The sequence below is a fragment of the Schistocerca serialis genome, chromosome 3 (genome assembly GCF_023864345.2).
Source record: "Schistocerca serialis cubense isolate TAMUIC-IGC-003099 chromosome 3, iqSchSeri2.2, whole genome shotgun sequence".
Taxonomy (NCBI): domain Eukaryota; kingdom Metazoa; phylum Arthropoda; class Insecta; order Orthoptera; family Acrididae; genus Schistocerca; species Schistocerca serialis.
In genome coordinates this window covers 386,353,146-386,373,822 of record NC_064640.1, presented here as the reverse complement: position 1 = coordinate 386,373,822, position 20,677 = coordinate 386,353,146, and positions in this window count along the sequence as shown.

Here is a 20,677-nt window from a genome sequence, read left to right as displayed (position 1 = left end):
GTATGACATTACCGTAGTGTACAGAAGTGGAAGAAAACACGAAGGTGCCGACTGTCTCTCAAGAAACCCTGTGCATGACCATCAAGACTTTGATGAAGATAGAGATTTGTCTCGCTGCACTCCAGCAACTCTCTGCTGAGCAGAAGAAGGACGCCAAGATACCTCAAATGATGCTTCCCTTAAATCGGTCAGAGGATGTGAAAGGACAGTTTAAGGTAGTTAATGGATTACTTTGCAAGAAAAACTTTGATCCGTTTGGAAAGAGGTGGCTACCAGCGATTCCTAAACACATGCTCTTAGATGTTCTACAGAAATTCCATGACACACCTGAGGCCGGACATTTAGGATTTATTAAGACATACGATAGAATCCGCAAGAGATTTTTCTGGCCAGGTTTATTTAGGAGTGTCCGTCGCTATGTGTCGCACTGTCGAGAGTGCCAGAGGGGAAAGGCAGTTTCTTAGAAACCACCTGGCCGACTGATACCATTTCCATGAGCCGAAACGCCTTTCCAGCGTGTTGGGATTGACCTCCTTGGACGATTTCTGTCTGCTAGTGCCAATAGATGGATTATTGTTTGCACATGTTATCTGACACGCTATGCCATTACAAAAGCCGTGAAAATAAAACACGGTGCTCCAAGGTCATTAATTACGGTTCGAGGGAAAGTTTTTCAATCGAATCCTGTGACAAAGATAAACCGACGGTGAAACATTAGTCATCACATGACGACTGTCTATCAGCCGCTAAGTAGCGGGCTTACTGAACTCCTTAATAAGACCTTGGCGTAGCGGCAAAAAAAGTTCTAAGAAGATCATCGTCAGGGCGAGAATCACTCATCAGGAGTCTGGGTATGCTGGACCGATGACTCGTTCCTGGACTAGGACGTCGTAGCACCAAGACTCCTAAGGAGGAAGCAATGTCGCAGAAAAAGCTGAGTAGCGCATTTGTGTAGTGGTTGTGATACAAAACTACTGGATGGAGGGTCGTGAGTTCAAAACTCACCTGGATTGTACAATTTTAATTTCTATGTTCGGTTCGAGTACATTCTAGAAGTATCAACAAATGTCAAGAATCATTGTACTGGAATGTTCTGTAGCCGTGTAAATACTGTATCTGTTCTAGACGGAGGCCGTTCTCTCCGCACTCTTTTATATGCAAGTGCTGAATAAACCTTCGTGAAGTTAGTGTTTGTCAGTCATCTAATTACACCTTCTTCTACGTGACAATATATATGGGATATGGGCACTGCGCCGGCCGGAGTGGCCGAGCGGTTCTAGGCGCTACAGCCTGTTACCGCGCGACCGCTACGGTCGCTGGTTCGAATCCTGCCTCGGGCATGGATGTGTGTGATGTCCTTAGGTTAGTTAGGTTTAAGTAGTTCTAAGTTCTAGGGGACTGATGACCACAACAGTTAAGTCCCATAGTACTCAGAGCCATTTTTTTGTGGGCACTGCGTTGGGTAAAAAAATCGTCCTCAATCTTTAAATCGATTTCAACCATACTTTGTGCACAAATTCCTTACTATCTGGAGATACAAAGATAAGCGAAAATATTTTGACCACTGCTCACCGCGACGTTGGATGCCGCCTGATAGCGTTGTGGACACGTGGCGCGGTAAGAAAAGTGTTTAAGCAGAGCAGACGCAGACGAGGGATCACCCTAGCGAAGATAAACGTTTGCAAATGGGGAAATCCATTGAGATAAACGACTTTGACAAAGAGCAGGTTATTATTATGCAGAGTTTAGTATTTTATCCATTTTATTATTTCATTATAGTACTCACATATTAAGCAGAGCTTGTGAATGAATATTTCGGAAACGGTGAATCTAGTCGAATGTTCACATCCTACTGTTGTGAGCATTTATGGAAAGAGGCAGAAAGATAGTGAAACTGCCGCCATTGGGATTCGATCGTCGATCAATGGAAACGTGTTAGCTCTTCGGGTGAATCACATTTTTACTACACTAGGTCGCTGGTCGTCTTCACAAACGCCGTCATCGTGGTGAACGGAGGCTCGAAACGTGCAGTGCGCCACTAACGCAGGCTGTGGGAGCAGTAATGAAGCTATGGGAGACATTCGCTTGCCCTTGCATGGGACCTGTGCTAGTAATCGAAGACACGCTGACAGCCACGAACCACCTGCATCCCTTCATGCTTCATGTCTTCCCCGACGGTGATGTCATCGTTCAGCAGTATGATTGCCCTTGTCTGCAGCCAGAGCCATGCTACAGTGGTCTGAGGGGTGTTGCTGTGAACTCACATGGACGTCTCAGTGACCAAATTTGCCTGACGTAAATCCTATGGAATCCATCTGAGTCGCTATGGGACGCCGTCACCTCTTACGCAAATTAGCGGCCCGTTATTTACGCGTATTCTATGACCTGTGCATAGACATATATTTCCCCATACCTCCAAAAACTTACAAACAAACTGGATCAGTGATGCATTTCGTTCCAAAGACGGACAAACAGGCCATTAATGAGGTAGTCATAATGTTTTGACTCATCAGTGTAAACACTGTTTATGTAAGAACCAGCAGCCTTCTTTTGGGATGGGAATGACAATGTGGAGAGGGAAGGGGGAGAAGGAAATGGATAGACAGTGAGGGATCGGAGGAGATGAACAGAGAGATAGGGGAGGGTGAACATGGATTAATACAATTGGAATAAGTACATACCCCGGCAACGCGGAGTACTGCGCTAGTATAAGGGGCGATAAAAACCCCTCTGTTCGAGGGCGTTACATCATCGTATACGCAACGTAGCGCGAGTCCAATGCGAGTATACAAGCACCGACTCGTGGTCAAGGGATTAGTGTGGCTTTCGTGTCTTTCTATTGTGTGTGCGGTAACGATGCAACGTGAATTATGGAGACGATATTACAAAATGCGTCTAACAGGACCAACTTGCTTGTATTCTTTCTTGGGAGGCCAAAGATAAACTTCGGTAGATATCCATCGAGAATGAAGAATACGTTTGGCTCAGCATGTCTGTCGAAATAGGAAACTCCGTTTCTCTATCTTGATCACCTATTAGTGTTCATTTTACGTTCTCTTTCAGTAAAGCAGTTTCAGACAAAACTGAATTTCTCGTTCTTGCAAGGACGTCATAATACAAATACGAAAAACGAAGTACCTCCAAAATAATTTTTCTGTTTAGGAGTCGTTGCTGCTGTTATATTCAAGAGCCCCCGACAACTCAGTTAACAAGAAGAAGAAGAAAATATGTACAACTAGCGTCATTAATAACGCAACAATGTTCTCCCTCTAAAATTCAACAGTCAAACTGCAATATATGTCAGAAGTGACATATTTTTGAATAGAAAGAAATATTGTTTCACACCCTTCTTCTGTCGATAACGGAAATATTTTATCGACGTATTTATTTGCAAATTAAAATTTATCTTTTTATCCGGACCGAATGTATTTTTACTTGGGGTAGAAAGCAATATATCATGGAAGTTTGTTAGTGTAAAAGGACAACTGCACAGTTGTTACGACTTTTAGTATCTGAATTTACGTAGCAAAGAAACAGAACATTTGCGTAAATTTGCATGAATATTGGCGAGCAGTTCCTCTGCGTTACTATTCAAAGTTAAATAAATAACCATGCTGTTGTTTCTGCTGCAGCAAGCAACAAGCGACACAAACAAAGTTAATTCTGTTGACACACCGTAGCTCTATCGCCAACTCTGAAGGTCTCTTCTGCAAACACAAACGATGGGACAGTCATTTACGCACGGATAATGCATTCGTACCGTCGTTTGTCTCCGTTCAGCGTGAGAGAATTTGCTTCCTCATTGAAGCGATTCTGCACAATATGTGGATGCAATATCTCATTGTCTGCTATTTCATATCTCGTTGTTTGCTATTTCAATATGTTACAAACAATACATTCCGCATAAAGCTGATGTTAAAAAGTACTTTATAAAAATATTTTATTTCTGTCATAAAGGTTTTTGTTGGCTGTGAGCGCTTTATTCACTCCTAGTTAACTGCCTGACGTTGCCCTGAAATTATTTGTCCCAATCTTATGAGACAGGAAACAGAATGAAATCTGTCGATAGTATAAAAAACTGTCTCGACCCCTAGAATTCGGTCTTGTTTGGCGCATTATTGTCAGTCCTGATGACGATGACTCATTTAATTTCATTTTATTTCATCTAACAAGGGAGACAAAATAACAGATGTCTTAGCCTCCCACTGCCTGCATCGATACAAAGTTTATTGTGCGGTATCTATCCTTGTCATTTTAGTAAAGCTAGTCAGTACCACTGAAGAACAGTAGGGGACTTTTAGTAGGTCTTTATGCTGCCGTCATCTCCGAATACGATGTTTAGATTTTATTATCACCGCAGTGATAATTAAGATAGGCTCCGGTTCAACAAATGGGGTCGTTGCCCCTGTCCTGGTTAGCCTCTCAGTTTGTTCATCAGTAATAATACTAGATGACCAGCGAGTTTACCTGTTGCTTTCTCCTAGTCTCATAAGGGAGTCATGGCATTCTGCTACTATTTCTGATCTCGCTGGAGGGTGAGATGGAGATGCCAGAGCAACTTGGCTTCCTGAATGAATGTAGATGTTACGATCCATGTAGCACCTACGCAGATTATCCTCCGCGTACACTGTGAGAGCGAAAATCTCCTCCTGGAATACCGTAGCCAGCTTCCCTAGAGAGACTGAGTTCTCCAGACTAGGCACTACGCCGTATACACCGGCCCCAGCACTGGTCATCAAACCAGACTGTGCTACCTGAACGATACTGTTGTTCATCCTTACACTGCACCCTACATACAAATGTTGCAGTGTAAAGTTTCTTGAAGGTGTTGGAAGCTTTTGTACAGCAGACGGCATTTTCCCGGAAATTACTAGATCTACCAAATTCATTACATTAGTTTGGCTCTCCGAATATCTTAAAGATTTCCAGTTTTTAGCCTGTATGACGCTGCTGCTACCTCCATTGTAACCCACAGAAGTAATTGAGCGTATGCACAGCATCGTTTTCATCCATGCAGTCGGTGTGCTGGTAAATCCACCAGTTATGGCTAGGCAAGCCAATGGAACTCCTTAGCAGACATCTTCTTTTCTACTTTATTTCATCATACTGTAGCCCCAAACATTATCATAGGTCTTATTACAACTATGTATATCCAGTAAATACTGCTGAAACTTACACCCCAATTTTTTCCCGTAGCTCTTTCTAGTACATATGTGCGTTTCTTTTGCCTTCTTTATGTCAGGTTTCCACGTTAGTTTCGCATACTGGGTCATCACTAGATACTTCACGACCCCTGTAACTACTGTAATAATTTAAGATTGCAGTCTTACGAGAAACACTTCCTCGAGAATGGTGCTACAACACAGTTTTCCTGGAACTGATCCTTAGCTCCAGTTTCTTACACCAGTTCTGCACAATGTTCAGCGCGCACTGTGCCAAACTTCTAACGCTACTTGCAAATTTACCAAGTATCACTATGACTAAATCGTCTGTGTGTCCTTGGCAGAGATAGTCTTTAGCATTTAGGTCCTTAATGATCTAGTTCACCACTAGATTCCACTGGAACAGAACAACACCCCACCTGGAGGACACTCTCTAGTGGTGTTGATTAGCATTTTCATATCAAACTGGTGGTTTTTACCTTTTGTCTACTCAGCATGGTCTTAATCCACCTACATATGGTGGAGCTCTCTCAATATCGTGAAAGACGCAGAGGGCAGTTTCCTGAGAGCATAGAGCATTTATATCTTCCCAGAAAGTTGGTGAAGTACTGTTTCTCATAAGTTTTTCGTTGAAGTGCGTGTTGGTTTTCGTGTAGAGGAGCCTCAGTTAACCTCGTTTCCCTGACGTGCACAATACCTAATTTTTCTAACGTCTTTAAAAGAAATGAAGACAGAATCGTTGATATCTTGTCCTTAGCTTTCGTAATATCAATTTGCTCTGGCTTCGGAATGAAAACAACCTTCACTGTCCTCCAAGTTGCTGCTGGACTGGCTCCGAACAGTCTGCATAGGATACTAATTAATCCCTCTTCTGTTCGTTGCTGTACGGCTGGAAGAATTCCATCTGGGCCTGGTGTCCTACTCGGTTTAAACGTTCCCACAGTCCACTGCATTTTTTGAAGTTAACACATTCTTTAGCAGATCCAGTTCTCTCGTTAGTTACCTGTAAACCAGTGCTTCACTGGGACTGGGTCTTTGTCTGTATCATATTCCAGGCTACACTGAGGGAAGTGAGTGCTGAGAAACACATCTAGCATCTGATGCGCTGTCCTTGCATACCTACGGCCCCCCTCCTTTAGTGTGCCTCCTGGATTTCTTGGTATTCTTGTGGGGATTTTGTGCAGTTTGGCCCTAATAGCTGTACCTTCCATTTCCTCTCAGAATACCTCCTAGAAAGACTGTTCCGCTTGTGTATCAGCAAGATTGTATTTGGCAAGGGTCTCCCGAAATTTTACCCTCTGTCCTATCCTTCTATCAATGTTGAAAATACTTCTTACCTTCTTTCTTTGAATTCAAGAGCATTGCCTTCAAGAATGGTTCAAATGGTTCTGAGCTTTATGAGACTTAATTTCTGAGGTCATCAGTTCCCTAGAACTTAGAACTACTTAAACCTAACTAAACTAAGGATATTACACACATCCATGCCCGAGGCAGGATTCGAACCAGCGACCGTAGCGGTCGCGCGCTTCCATACTGAAGCGCCTAGAACCGCTCGACCACCCCGGCTGGCATGGTACTTAACATCTGAGGTCATCAGTCCCCTAGAACTTAGAACTACTTAAACCTAACTGCCCTAAGGACATCACACACATCCATGCCCGAGGCACGATTCGAACCTGCGACCGTAGCGGTCGCGTGCTTCCAGACTGAAGCGCCTAGAACCGCTCGCCCACCACGGGCGGCTCATTGCTTCACCAAGACACACTCCTGTTTTTGCTCTTCTTGGTGTTTGGATAGTTTCATAAGCACGTGGTTATGATTGCAGACGTCACTTCATCTGACATTTCCTCTAGATCTACTGGATCTCTTGTCGAAGTTTTAACTTCGGATAAATGTGAGTTTAGGTCTTCTCTATATGAGCCCCAGTCTGTTTTCCTATAATTAGGCCATGGTCTGCATAATACCTACTTACACACCAGTCTTAATATACGTGTAGTTAGATAAAGATGCCACCATCGCCTTGTGTCATTGTCTGACTTACTTACCCGTTGAGTTGGGCCCAAAAAGATGTCGATTTCTTCTTCACTTCTTCTTTTTCTGAAGATAGGTTACTTACCCCTATTCAAGATCTCTAGATTGCTCCCCAATACGTGTTCAAGCGGGTACTCACTTCTGTTGTTAGGGTCGCTGCATCCACACATTAAGTCGTGGGCACTGGCATCACAGCCAAGCAGCAGTTGTTCATTCAGCTGCAGACAGCTGTCTAACAGTCTCCTTACTTCCTGGGAAGGAGGAGCGTAAACTGAGGCCAATACAAATGTTCTCGTGTTCCCTTCCTCCCTCTGTTTCATCCTGATGGTGACTAAATCCCCAGAACTGTAGTTCTCCTTTGGCTAGAATGAACTTCTATTCTTAACATAAATACGTGTTCAGTTTTTTCTGGTTTTCTTCTTTTTTATTTTCCAGATTCCAGCTTCCCTCCAGTTTCTTCGAGGCCTGATACACCCACTTTATATAAATAGGGATCTTTGATCAGGGCCATTTACACATCCTGTATTGCCAGAAGGCGACTAAAGGCGGCAGCTGCGCACTTACTGTGCTACAGGTTTATCTGCAACACTTACAGCCGCCAGCTTGCCGTCATTGTCGTTTCTGATACCCTTAACCACCCTGACACCTGCTCCAACCCTAATTGCAGTTTTAGATCCTACTCTTGCACTGTCTTCAAGTATTCTTATCACTTCCACTACAAGGGTATTGCTGTGAGACGTAATCTTCCACTTGATTAGTCTCCAGTTATCTCTCGAGACTTTCTGGATCTGAAATTGTACATTCTAGAACAGGGTCTTTGGCGAAACATTCTTAAGTAATTTAGGTACTCAAATTGATACCTTCGTGGTTTTGAGGAGTTCCTCTGCTGTCATGACCTGCAGTTTCGCCTCCTCCCATGGAGATATCTTGGGCACTCTACCCTTCAGGGAATCTGTCATTCCCATTCCCAAAGATTAGTGCACCTTTGTCCAGATAGACCTTTCTGAATTTGGAGCCTTGTCTTGCGTTTTCCACAAGTTTCAAAGAGAGCCATATGGATTATCTCATCCTGTTGGGAGACGATGTTAACAAATGGAAGGCCTTATTGGGTTACAGCTACCATGAACACTGAAGCTGTAGTACTGTAGATCTGTTTCTCTGTTTCCTACTTTGGATTTTTCTGGGTCCAGTTATCCTGGGAAGTGAGAGTAATGGATTCAGTCCACATGCTCTTATTCCATGCCTTGGAACTGGGAGGGGTATGCTTACCCCCTTTCGGCCTGTGTCAATATTTTCTTGGAGGTCTTAGGTACAAGAGCATTTCGTTCCACCCATTTGTTCTTAGGAAGCCATTCATTGCTTTCTTTTTCTCTTTGTTCTCATTAATTTTCCTCCCCTTGGCCCGAGATAAGGTTTTGATCTTGATCTCGTCCAACTTCTCAATGTCATTGCCATGTGACCGTAAATTCATAATGGAAGACCTGTTTGGTCAGGATTTTCAATTGACGCCGAAGAATATGACAAACCGCAGTCGGAAATTGACTAAGATAACATTTTCGATCTGCATGCTTTAAATAAATGAGAGAACGTTGAAAGCATTCTGAACAGTGCCGAAGTACATGGACTCCCAGGGGAATAAACGTAGGCCACCACTTTCAGAGCCATTTCACAGAAGAACGCAGGAGGGAGATGCAGGTCAATAGCCCACAGGCGAGACAGCTCATTTTATTGCTGCACTTTGATATTCAGAGTATTGTGGATGGCCACAGATACGATCTCCTACCACAAAACAGTTAGTAACAGCAGAGTGGCAACAGGAGGAACGTTTTTCGCAGATGGCACTATTGCGCTTAAAAGTAAAAATCAGAGTTTTTCTCCACAAAGCACAGAACGTCATAGATAAATGTCTCGAGAATGGATGGGGTCCCACAGTGTTTGGGCTCTGAAAGTGTGAAGTGCAGCTGGACATGTTGACTTCACAAACAACAAATGTTTACAAAGTATAATAATCACAGGGCTTGACTAACATAAATAAACAAGATGTTAGACAGAGAAGCTCTGTTGTGCTGATGAGGACAGCGTCACTGGTCATAGAGGGAGACCGAGACAGAGTTAGACTACTACTTCTGTGTAAAAATGTAGAGAGACTAGCCCATGGAAGGGACTGTCATGTTCTAAGGAGCTATTTTGACGGTTGGGGCTCGAAAGATCTGAAGCCCAGGCAATCTGAGTACAGTAAGAGATACAAAACGTGGCAATACCAGGTTTCCTGGTAGAAAATATTCAATCAGAAATCACTTGATACTAGTCTTCATGTTAGACTTCATCGGTGATCTGTCCACTGAGATCCGCTGACAGACCATTGCCACCAGTGCTGATGTATTAAGAGACAAAGAGACATTTCGGGTTGAGTAGCACTTTGCATTGGCGATGGCCGTTGATGCTGTCAATGACTGATTGTGCAGCTACTTCAGCCTTCACCTGCAGTACTGTGGTGAAATGAAGCCACAACCTTGAGATGATGCACAGGGAAATAACAGCCATTTTATAACATTTTGACCTCTAAAGACATATCAAGCTTCATTTTGGAGACTTGCATATTTAATTCAGTGAACAGTGCTTTCAACTACGTCCACAGATATGACATATTCCCATCCGTAGTACCATTTGCCTTCCAATTAACATCACGAGAGTCACTATGCACTTGACGATTGCATTAATTCACTTGCATGACTATAAAACTCCTTCACCTCCACCCTTTTGTCAGATATGCCAAGGTCTTATTATGTTAATACTGTTAATGTCTGTCAATTGTTTATGCATAACTTCATCGGAAAAAAACAAATGTAATTGTAATTCTTGTCTCATTCAGTAGTTGAAGGACATGTAATTAATTATTTTAGATAAACTGTTTTAGATTCAGGACTCACTTTCACATTCTTACATAAATTAACAACCAGCAACCACTGTCCACTGACAATAATTTACACTTCATGGACTGGTGTATCCTTCAGTCCAGTTGCGGATTAAATGAACGATGTTTGGGTATTTAAAGTATTATCAGGTCAATCTGTTTTTGAATTAGTTTCTGTGTTACCCTTTTGGTCTCACAAGAATATGGGATATGCAGTCCCGCACCAGCGGAACACCACAGTTGTGTTGTGCTACTTACTAAGGGAGCTTATCCGGTGTCCTTGGAACTACATTTAAGACACACTTCCATGTACCATGCTCCTGTCGGCAGTGTGTGGATGGAAAAGAGATGGGGAACATGTGAAACATAATCGTGGAGTGAAAGGAGGAATTTCAACCAAACAACGTGGTAAAGTATCTGGGAAAATACTGGTGGAAGGGGGGGCGGGAGGGGATGACACTATCGTCTTCATTCTTATTTGCACTACAACCCCACACTCTACCTTATTGGTGGCTGTAGTATAGAGATCTAAGCTGCATGGCATTACACTTGGAAGACGTTTCTTTATATGTTCCAAAGTTATTCTTACATGGCACCTGATTTTCTCCAGTATCCTCTCTCCCATTTCCATCCTTACCTGTGCTGATGCCGTGGAGTTCGGCACACATGCCTCAGATGTCGAACATCGTAGGTTGGGTAGATTGGTAAGACAAGACAGGCGCCAACTGTTGAGGGACTAACATCACACTTTAATGTTCGGCTGAGCACAAGTGTGTCTGAACACACAGTGCATCGAACACTCCTAATGATGGGCCTCCACAGCCGACGACCCATGCATGTGTCAATCTTAACACCACAATATCGGCAACTATGACTGAAATGGCACTGGACTTTGATGCAGGGGCAGATTGTTGCATGGTCTGATGAATCACGATACCTTTTTCATCATGCTTGTTATGTAGTCTTGCAGGGGAACAGCTCCTTGACAACTGTGCTGTGGGACGGAGACAAAGTGGCTGTGGCTCCATTATGCTCTGGAGAACATTCAGGTGGGCATCCGTGGGTCCAGTGGAGCTCGTGCAAGGCACCATGACTGCCGAGGAGTATTGTAAACTGGTTGCAGACCACGTACACTCCTTCATGACGATCATGTTTCCCGACGGCAGTGGCATTTTTCAACAAGATAATGCTCCATATCACAAGGCCAGGAGTGTGATGGAGTGGTTCGAGGAACACAGTGGCGAGTTCTAATTGATGTGCTGGCCCCCAACTCGCCATACCTGAACATGATCGAAAACATTTAGGATGTGACTGAATATGGCGTCAAAGCTCATCGCGCTGGCCGAAGTAGCCGAGCGGTTATAGGCGCTTCAGTCTGGAAGCGCGCGACCGCTACGGTCGCAGGTTCGAATCGTGCCTCGGGTATGGATGTGTGTGATGTCCTTAGGTTAGTTAGGTTTAAGTAGTTCTAAGTTCTAGGGGACTGATGACCTCAGAATTTAAGTCCCATAGTGCTCAGAGCCGGCTGAACCATTTGAAAGCTCATCGGCCCCATCCCCTCCCACGATTTTACGGGAATTAGGTGTCTTGTGCGCGCAGTTGTGATGTCAACGACCTCCAGTGACCTGCCAAGGCCTCACTGCTTTAATGCCATGACGTGTCGCCGCAGTTGTCCACGCCAAATGTGGACATACTAGCTATTAAGTAGGTAGTCATAATGTTCTGGTTGATCAGTGTACATGGCTCAGTAGACCCATGCCGATGCATTACCTCTGTCCTTCCTAAAATGATGTCTGGGAACTATTTAAAATTGCTGAAATATATACTTTGGCGGTGTGTTGTGAGTGGTTAAATTCAAACCCTCTGTTTACCTGATTAGCTAACACATATTTTTCTGCAGTTGTAAGCCTGGTCACAGCAATTTTACAACGTCGAATTATAGGCCTAAACCATGTCTGCGTAGTTTTACGACATCGAATTTTTAGGCCTAATTTCTAAAACGTCAACTGTGGAAATCTACCATTGGCACACATTCTTCAGAAATTGAGCACTAATTTGAGGAATATGTGTATATGTGGAAATTAAGGCATACTTTCTTTTACGCTGCGGAGTTTTTTCCAATATTGTGACATCAGACAGTATTCTTTCAGACATGAACCTCGACTGGTAATGCAAACATCGTACTTCTTGCACTGCTTTGGATTTTTTTTTTTTTTTATTGGAGAGTGGATTGTGAGTAGTTACAGCCAGTCTTTCTATTGGCCTGCGTAGCTTACACTTATTTTTTGCAGTTATTAACCTGGTCAGGGTAGCTTTACGCCATCGAATTCATAGGCCTAATTCCTAAGAGTGTTAAATGTTGAAAATTACCACTAATCTGACGAATATGTGTACATGTGGAAATTAACACACGCTTTCGTTCGCAGTTCAAACATTTTTTTGCAACATTGTGATGTAAATTAGCGGTTTTCATGCATTAACTTCAACACTTTTTTTCACACTGCTGCTGTATTTTGGGAACATTTCAGAATTTTTTCTACATCATAGATGTGGAAAATAATTAATTTACGACTCCTTTGAGTTTTTGTCTAAACCATACAGCTTTATGCTTGTGGCAGTACGAAAACATGGTCAAGAAATCGACCTTCCCCTCAACCAGCTTCGATAACTTCGCATTTTTCGCGCTGATGCGTATTCTATGGACATTTAAGAATATTTTGCGACATCTTAGATGCAGGAAGTGATTAATTTAGGTCTTTAACTGTTATTGGAGCAATCATTTGGCGTGGTACAAAGATCGAACTACGGCCGCGATTTTACAGTGCAGCCATGTGCTAGTGAGTGGAAATGGGATTTGCCATTATTTCGCTTATTTCTGGGTTCATGGGATCGTATTTAAGGCAAAATAGATGTTAAAAAAATACAGAGTCTTAATTCATTATTTATATTTTCCAAGCAAACGTTTATTCCTAATTATTTATAGAGAAGTATCGATTTTTCAGTGCAACCATCTGTGATGACAGTAGCAAGTAGGGTGTGAAAGTGGACTTGCCTGTATTTACATTTTCAGAGCTTGTTGGATACTTCTACTTTTAGTAGTACCGAAAAAGGATGAATCGGTGAGACTGCTGCTGGATTCTTGGCAAATCAACACAATTATTAAAGCACAAACAGACAGACCGGAGAACATGGAAGAATTATTGCAACGTTTCCATGGAGTGAAGGTATTAACCTCCACTGATCTGAGAGACAATTACTGGCAAATCGTGTTGCATCCTGAGTGTGGGCAGTATTCCGCATTTTTGTGTTATGGGAACTGCTACCAATTTAAACGGCTTCTGTTCAGACTGAATGATTCGGCGGCAGCGTTCATACGAGGCCTGAACAGCATCTTTCCTGAGGACCTACGTGAGAGAATTACATTATACATTGATGACGTGCTAATAGCAGAAAAATCGTGGGAAGAGCATAATGAGGCGCTGAACCGTTTATTAGACGCTTTTGAACAAGCCGGTATAACAGTGGACCTAGATAAATCTCACTTTGGGCGTAAGAGAATAAATTTTCTACCTCACATATTTTCAGTGGACGGGCTACAACACAACCCCGAGAGAATTAAAGCGATTGCTGAGTTTCCAAGGCCAACAACGAAGAGGCAACTAAGAGGATTCTTAGGAGTCGCAATTTTTTTCAAGAAATTTGTGAACTTAAGCGTGCTGGCCACGCCACGTCTCTGCGCGCTAACTTGGTACTGGGACGCTCAAGCACAGGACGAATTCGAAAGGTTGAAGGACGCATTAGTAAATGCACCTGTTCTCGCATATCCAGACTTGAGTCGCGATTTCTACCTCATGACGGACAGTTCGGCGAACGGCATTGGTGCGGTTCTGTTTCAAGGAGAAGACACTAACGATTCGTCGAACTGGAAGCCCGTTTCTTTCGCGAGCAGAGTGCTATCACGAGCGGAAAGAAACTAATCGGTCACAGAACTCGAGGGGCTGTAAGTTGTCTGGGCATTCAGTAAATTTAGATATTTCTTCTACGGAAGGAACACGAAGGTATTTACCGATCATCGGGCTCTACAATTCCTGGTGTTGGCAAAGTTGGCTCACGGCAGGTTATCTCGCTGGGCGCTTTACCTACAAGAATACAACTTTACAATCGAGTGTATACCAGGGGAAAGGAACCTGATTGCAGACGTTCTCTCTCGGGCTCCGATGGGCCTAAGACATGGAGTAGACGGTGATCCGGGCGAAAACAATTTCAGCATTTTGTACCTGAAAAATGTTTCCTTCGGAAACTTTGTGACAATGTCACTAAAGAACGTCGGCCGCGAACAAGACAAGGACCCCATGCTCAAAGAAATGAAGGAAAAGTGGATGGACAGAAATCAAGCTGCCATTCGGCACTATTATATGGTATAAAGCGGGATTCATTTCCGGAAACGGAGCATAGAAGATCTGCGGTGGCTAGTGGTAATACCTAAGGAAATGATCAGCAAAATAGTGTGATACACCCACCTAAGCTATGGATACTTCAGGGTACGGAAGAGCTTTCAGAAGCTACGCGAGGCGTGCTATTTTAATAATATGCTAAAAAGAATACAGCGGGTGATCAGAGTATGTAAGCCGTGTCAAAGGACCAAGCCACCCACCACATCTTTTGCCGCTCCGATATACTCAATAATTCCTAACAGGTTGTGAGAAGTCGCTGCGGTGGACTTGTTCGGGCCAATAACTCGGTCGAAGTCTGGCTAGCGTACGTTCTCGTAGCTGTGGAGCTAACATCAAACTTTGTCTGCTTTACTCCGCTGAGGAAAGCAACGGGGGAAACGTTGGAGGCGGCATTTGTAAACGATTTCGTGCGAGAGGTCGAGCAGGTCAAACGGGTAATCTCGGACAACGGGCTGCAATTCCGGTCTCAACACTGGCTGCAGATGTTAAAGCGGAGAAAAATGAAGGCGAACTTTATCTCGTTGTTCCACCCATCGTCTAACACCGCAGAACGCTGCATGAAAGAGTTAGGGCGGCTTTGTAGACTATATTGTTACCGCAAGCACAATACGTGGGACGTTCATATAAAGGCATTCCAAGAAATTCTGAACGAGTTGCCGTATGCGTCAACGATGTTGCCACCGGTATTAGTACTGAAAAATAAGGAGTCTCCGAACCGAATCAAAGAAGTGCTACCATGGCCAAAGGAAAAACAGTTCCAACACAAGGAGACCATAGACATAGCTTTGAAGAACATCAAGCGCGCTGCCGAGATAAGGCAGAAGACATACCAAAAGACAGTACGAAAAATCAACTTCTATACTGGACAAAAGATGTGGGTTCCGTCACACAAGCTATCAAACAAGGGAAAAAGGATCTGTAAAAAATTCCTTAGCCTTTGTAGTGGGCCTTACGGAGTGTACAGTATCCCCGCCCCAACGCTATCGAAGTCCAGACCCTACGGACAAAGAAATCGAGAGGGCTGCATCACATATCCAACATGAAGCCCCTCATAGAATAGCAATTTATGCAACATAGGTCAATAGCGTTTTTTTGTATATTAAATATCACTCGCAGATTTTGGGTCCCTAGTATTATATTGTATAATGTCAACAAGGCAATGTAAGTCGTCTATGGTAGAGGCAGAAGGGTAAGAACAAGTTTTACCAGGAAGATTTAATTGTAGAAGAAAAGATATTTTGATGAGAGAATTTATGTTGCAGCAAATAAGTCTTCAACAGCGCGAAGAGGAAGGAAGCAAGACGTCACATGAAGCGTGCCAGGGACACGGAAAGGAAAAACAAAAATAAGGAAGCCAGAGGAGTAAATTACCGTATAAATTAAGGTTGTAGAATGCATGGGAGACATTGAAGAGGGTACTTAGGGGTACTGGTAGCTCTGTGTTTGTATTTGTTAATGTAGCATTGACGTAGTCTGTAATCATTTAATATGCATGGTAAAAATTCTGTATGTTATATGTATGTTCTATGTATTACGTGTGAAAGTACGAGAGCTATCCACAAAGTACATTACGTTTTGGAATTAAAAATAAATAAAGTATTGGAAATTTTTTTAATTATATACAGATGAAAGCCACACTTAAATACAACTTTTCTACATAGTTGCCATTTAAATTAAGGCACTTATCGTAGCGATGGACGAGCTTGGAAATTCCTTCATCGTAAAATTCGGCCTCCTGCGCCTTCAACCCGTAATGACTGTCTTTTGGGACAGAAAAGGTGTGATTTTTGTGGATTTCCTGGAAAGAGGCACTACAATAAACTCTAAAAGGTATTGCCAAACTCTGCACAACCTCAGAAGAGCAATACAAAACAAGCGCAGGGGAAAGTTTGGCTCAAAGATCTTGCTGATTCACGACAAATGCCACTCGTGAAGTTCTCGAATCTTTTCAGTGGGAGTTGTTTCCTCATCCGCCATACAGTCCCGACCTGCCACCGAGCGACTTCCACTCATTCCCAGCAATGAAGAAGTGGTTGGCTATGCAGCGATTTGATAACGACGCAGAGCTTCAGGAAGAGGTAACCACGTGGTTGAAGGCGCAGGCGGCCGAATTTTACGGCGAAGGAATTTCCTAGCTCGTCCATCGCTACGATAAGTGCCTTAATTTAAATGGCAACTATGTAGAAAAGTTGTATTTAAGCGTGGCTTTCATCTGTATACAATAAAAAAATTCCAATACTTTATTTATTTCTAATTCCAAAACGAAATGTACTTTGTGGATAGCCCTCGTAGCTTGAAATGAATAGTTATGCATGCGGAAAATGTGACGTCACCAGGAACGCTTTCTGTGTAGTTAGTCAAGAGTGCCTGTGTGTGTTACGTAAATGTGTAAAAGAATGTGAAATTTGAGGCGTGAATGACACGAGAGTGTAAAGAAATGAGTGGGTTCTTTTCATATTCGATATTCTAGCTTTCTAAGTAGTGTTGATAGGATACACAAAGCATCGATAAACAGTTCATAGAATTAAAGTTCAATTTATTTCTTATTTACCATTAAGTAAAAATGCTTTAAGTGTTGTCAAAAAAATTCCTGTTGTAAAGCTATTGGGGGAATGATTAAAAAATGAGACTATTGTAAATTAGTGACAGAGTATTTGTTTACGTAATAGTCGGCTGAATCACAAGACATGGTAAATATAATTTGAAAGTTAACGCCCATAAGGCACAATATAAAGAATCATTAAGAAGAGATAAATGTTAGAAAATTATTATGAAGGGTATATTGAGAACAGTGTACGCCTGCGCGCAGATTCCCGTCAAGAAGCAGCTTGCAGCTGGAGAAAGGGATGCTACAGGCGAAGACGGTTAGCGACTGAGGATGGGGCGAGCGTGCCGCGTCTGGAGTTCCCTGAGTGACGAACGATGCCCGCGGCCGCCGGAGGTGATAACGAGGGCCCTCCTCACCACCCGGCCGAAGCGGCGGCCACTCGAGGCGGTCGAGAGCAGCGCGAGCAGCACAGGGGCGTGGCCTGAGGTAGTCACCCACACCTGCCGAGCGCCCACACTGACTGGCGACACGACCCCCAACGCTGAGGGAGTCGTGCAGAAACATCAAAGAGTCACGGGCAATCCGTACAGACGACCCGTAAGGCGACGCGCTGTCGGCTTGGCATCCATTGCCAAATACAAATTTGAAGACTGCAGCACCCGCAAGAGGTGAGCTTGGCTTACCCTAGGTCAGGCGTTGCGATGTGGCAGGATGGATGAGAGAAGAGGGACGGGTGCACGCAAGTGGCGTGGCACCAGTGGTGACGCGTCAGCAACACCACCACACCCACAACGTCTGCAGTACCAAATCGAGAGACATGTCAGACTCACCACCAGAGTCGGGCATGGCGGGATGCAGGAGGAAGAAAGGGGAATGACGCTACCGATGGGGTGGCGTCATGAGTAGTGGCTGTCAGACAACACTTGCTGATAAGGCCACAGTAGTATGAGATGTCAGCCAGGCGGGTCCAGGCACTCGCGACGCGGCAAGTGGCGATGACAGCAGGGTCGAGTTCATCCTGCCCCAGAGGTCGACGCTCACTTGACACGGAAACGCGTGCAGCCGTGTCCTGATGTGGCTGGAAACACGGGGCACCACAGGTCCTGTTGAGCTGCTGTCAAATCGTGAGGGAGAGGCCAGAGGCAAGGAGTTGATCGGCATGACAGAGGGACAGTCTACAGTCCCTAACACATGCACAAGTTTCCTACCCCTGCCCACCAAGTAGCCCAACACGGATGTCCTCCGAATGCCCCAAGCCCAATAGTGAAGTGAATAAAAGTGCTCTAAAGTGCCATGTATGTAACAAAGGTAGAGCATGTGTTTCTTTTACACTGAAAGAAAAGGTAAGAAAAAATTTGACTTACATGGAAATTATAAATTGACTATGTGGTTTTATACGTTTATTATCTTTATGTAATTTTTCAGAAATGTACTTAGGTTAATAACAAGACTGATTTCTTAAAACCTGTGGTTGTTGTAGCAAAAAGGAAATACTACCTTCAAACTGATATTTTGTTTTCTAAGTAAAGAAATTACGGACCAATGTTAAAGAAAGGACTTTACCACATTAATCCGAAGTTCAGTAATGAAACTTAAAAGAATTTGAACGACTTTATGGAATAATCTCAGAAATTTCGATCATATTTGTTTCCCAAAAAAAGGAAAAATATTTATGAAGTGCCAAAATAGGCTTGGGAATGTTGCATTAACTGTACTTGGTTAAGTTTCTCGTATAATGTGTTTGAATTTTTCAAGTGTAAAGATTCTGTATGTTTTCCTCTGTCTTGTAGATTATTTCAAAGGAGGACACTTACGAAAAGATAGAGTCCCCAAAAGTCGATTATCGATTTCTGTACACGTTTTATGAGAAATATGTATTTGTACATGAGTATGTGAAAGATTCTTGAGATTTCGAATGTTTAAAATGTAGAAAATGATCATGTCTTTGTTAACGATTTCAAAATTGCACTCACTTACATAACATTTAAAAACGGAATGCATGGCCCAGGTATAAATGAAGTGACTTGCGTTCAGCTTAAATGTTAAATCACATATGTTATGCATAATGATGTTTGAGAAGGGCATGGGCCCATATGTTACTGTTTTAGGGTTGTGTCGATATTCACTGAAGGAGAATAGTTTGTTAATAGTGAAAATTTCCATATATCATGTTCTATATATTAGATGATTAGGATTTTGTGTACTTAAAATTAGTGGTTAATCATATATTTACATGACGCAGCTCTTGCCACTATGATCAAGAAATGTTTGAAAGTGCCCTTCCACAGCAAGGACACTTACTACTCATATTTTTCTCAGAAGGATAAGGTTGTGTAAACGGCTCCATGTAAGCCGCTACATGTCTTGACACAATAGTCTTATACTCAGAACACACCTGGGTGCCCTTCTGACACTCAGGGAAGAGCAATATAAGACTTATTATTCGGAATTATGTTACATTATCACTCTTAGTATAGTCTGCAAGTGAGAATGTGGGTAGTGTGCTGACATATGCATGGACTGTCTGCTGTGGGTTCTGTGAAAGTGGTGATGCAGTTTCGACAACCACTGTATTAAGTAGAGTGCAACTGCATTGGTCCAGAGAGACATAAGTTCCCAGGACATTAGCAGTTCTGTTAGGTTGGCGAGTAGCCGCTGTGCAGACTCTCGAGCCTTTCTGGCCACTGTGCATGGACTCCGGACGAGGGGAGACGGTTAGGCATTCCATGCTGAGACTAGTGAGTGTAGACATGCTGCATGGTGGCTCCTGTAGTCATCTTAGGAGAGATAGCCAGGTTGGATAAAATTGCTACTTGTATTTTGTATTACTGGTGATGGGCCAGCATTCTACATAATCGTACTATTAAGTAAAGTGAGTGATTAAGAAGTAGTTTCATGAATTTTAGGAAATAAATGTTGTTATTATAGAAAATCTGTAACTTGATTTCTTACAGAAACGCCATATTTCAGTTACTATTCCAATTAAGTTATTCAAACTTTCAAAATAAAGTTAATCAATAAGCAGAAATTTTGTGTAGTGAAGTTTGCTCACACAAACATTCAAAGTAGTCTTCCTCAAAAGACAAGTGACACTTTAAATTGAAGATGCCTGCAAAGGCTTTGCAGAGAGCAAGTATCATGCAAGCTTGTAAAACTAAGAAAAGTAAACTCGTTAAAATTTTTTTGTAGGTAATCAGTTGAAGACTGTTAATATTAATGAAGCAATTATTAATGAATGATGTTAACTGATGAGAAAAAAATTTTAAAAGGAGAAATGTAGTTTCAGTTGGTATTGGTGCTTTATGGCAAGTTGATTTAGTCGAAATGGATTCAGGTAATCTGAAAGGAACATCAAAATAAATAAAAGATATAACTATTTATCAATTTTTTGAAATTTGCTTTGGCTACTCCAGTTAAAGACAAAACAGGTAAAAATGTAGCTGATGCTTTTGAAAAAAAAATACAGGTCTATAAAACGAAGAAATTTATAAACAGATAATTGTACAGAATTGCAAGAATTAATGGAAAAATGTATTATTAATCATTATTCAGCTTTTACTGAATTAAA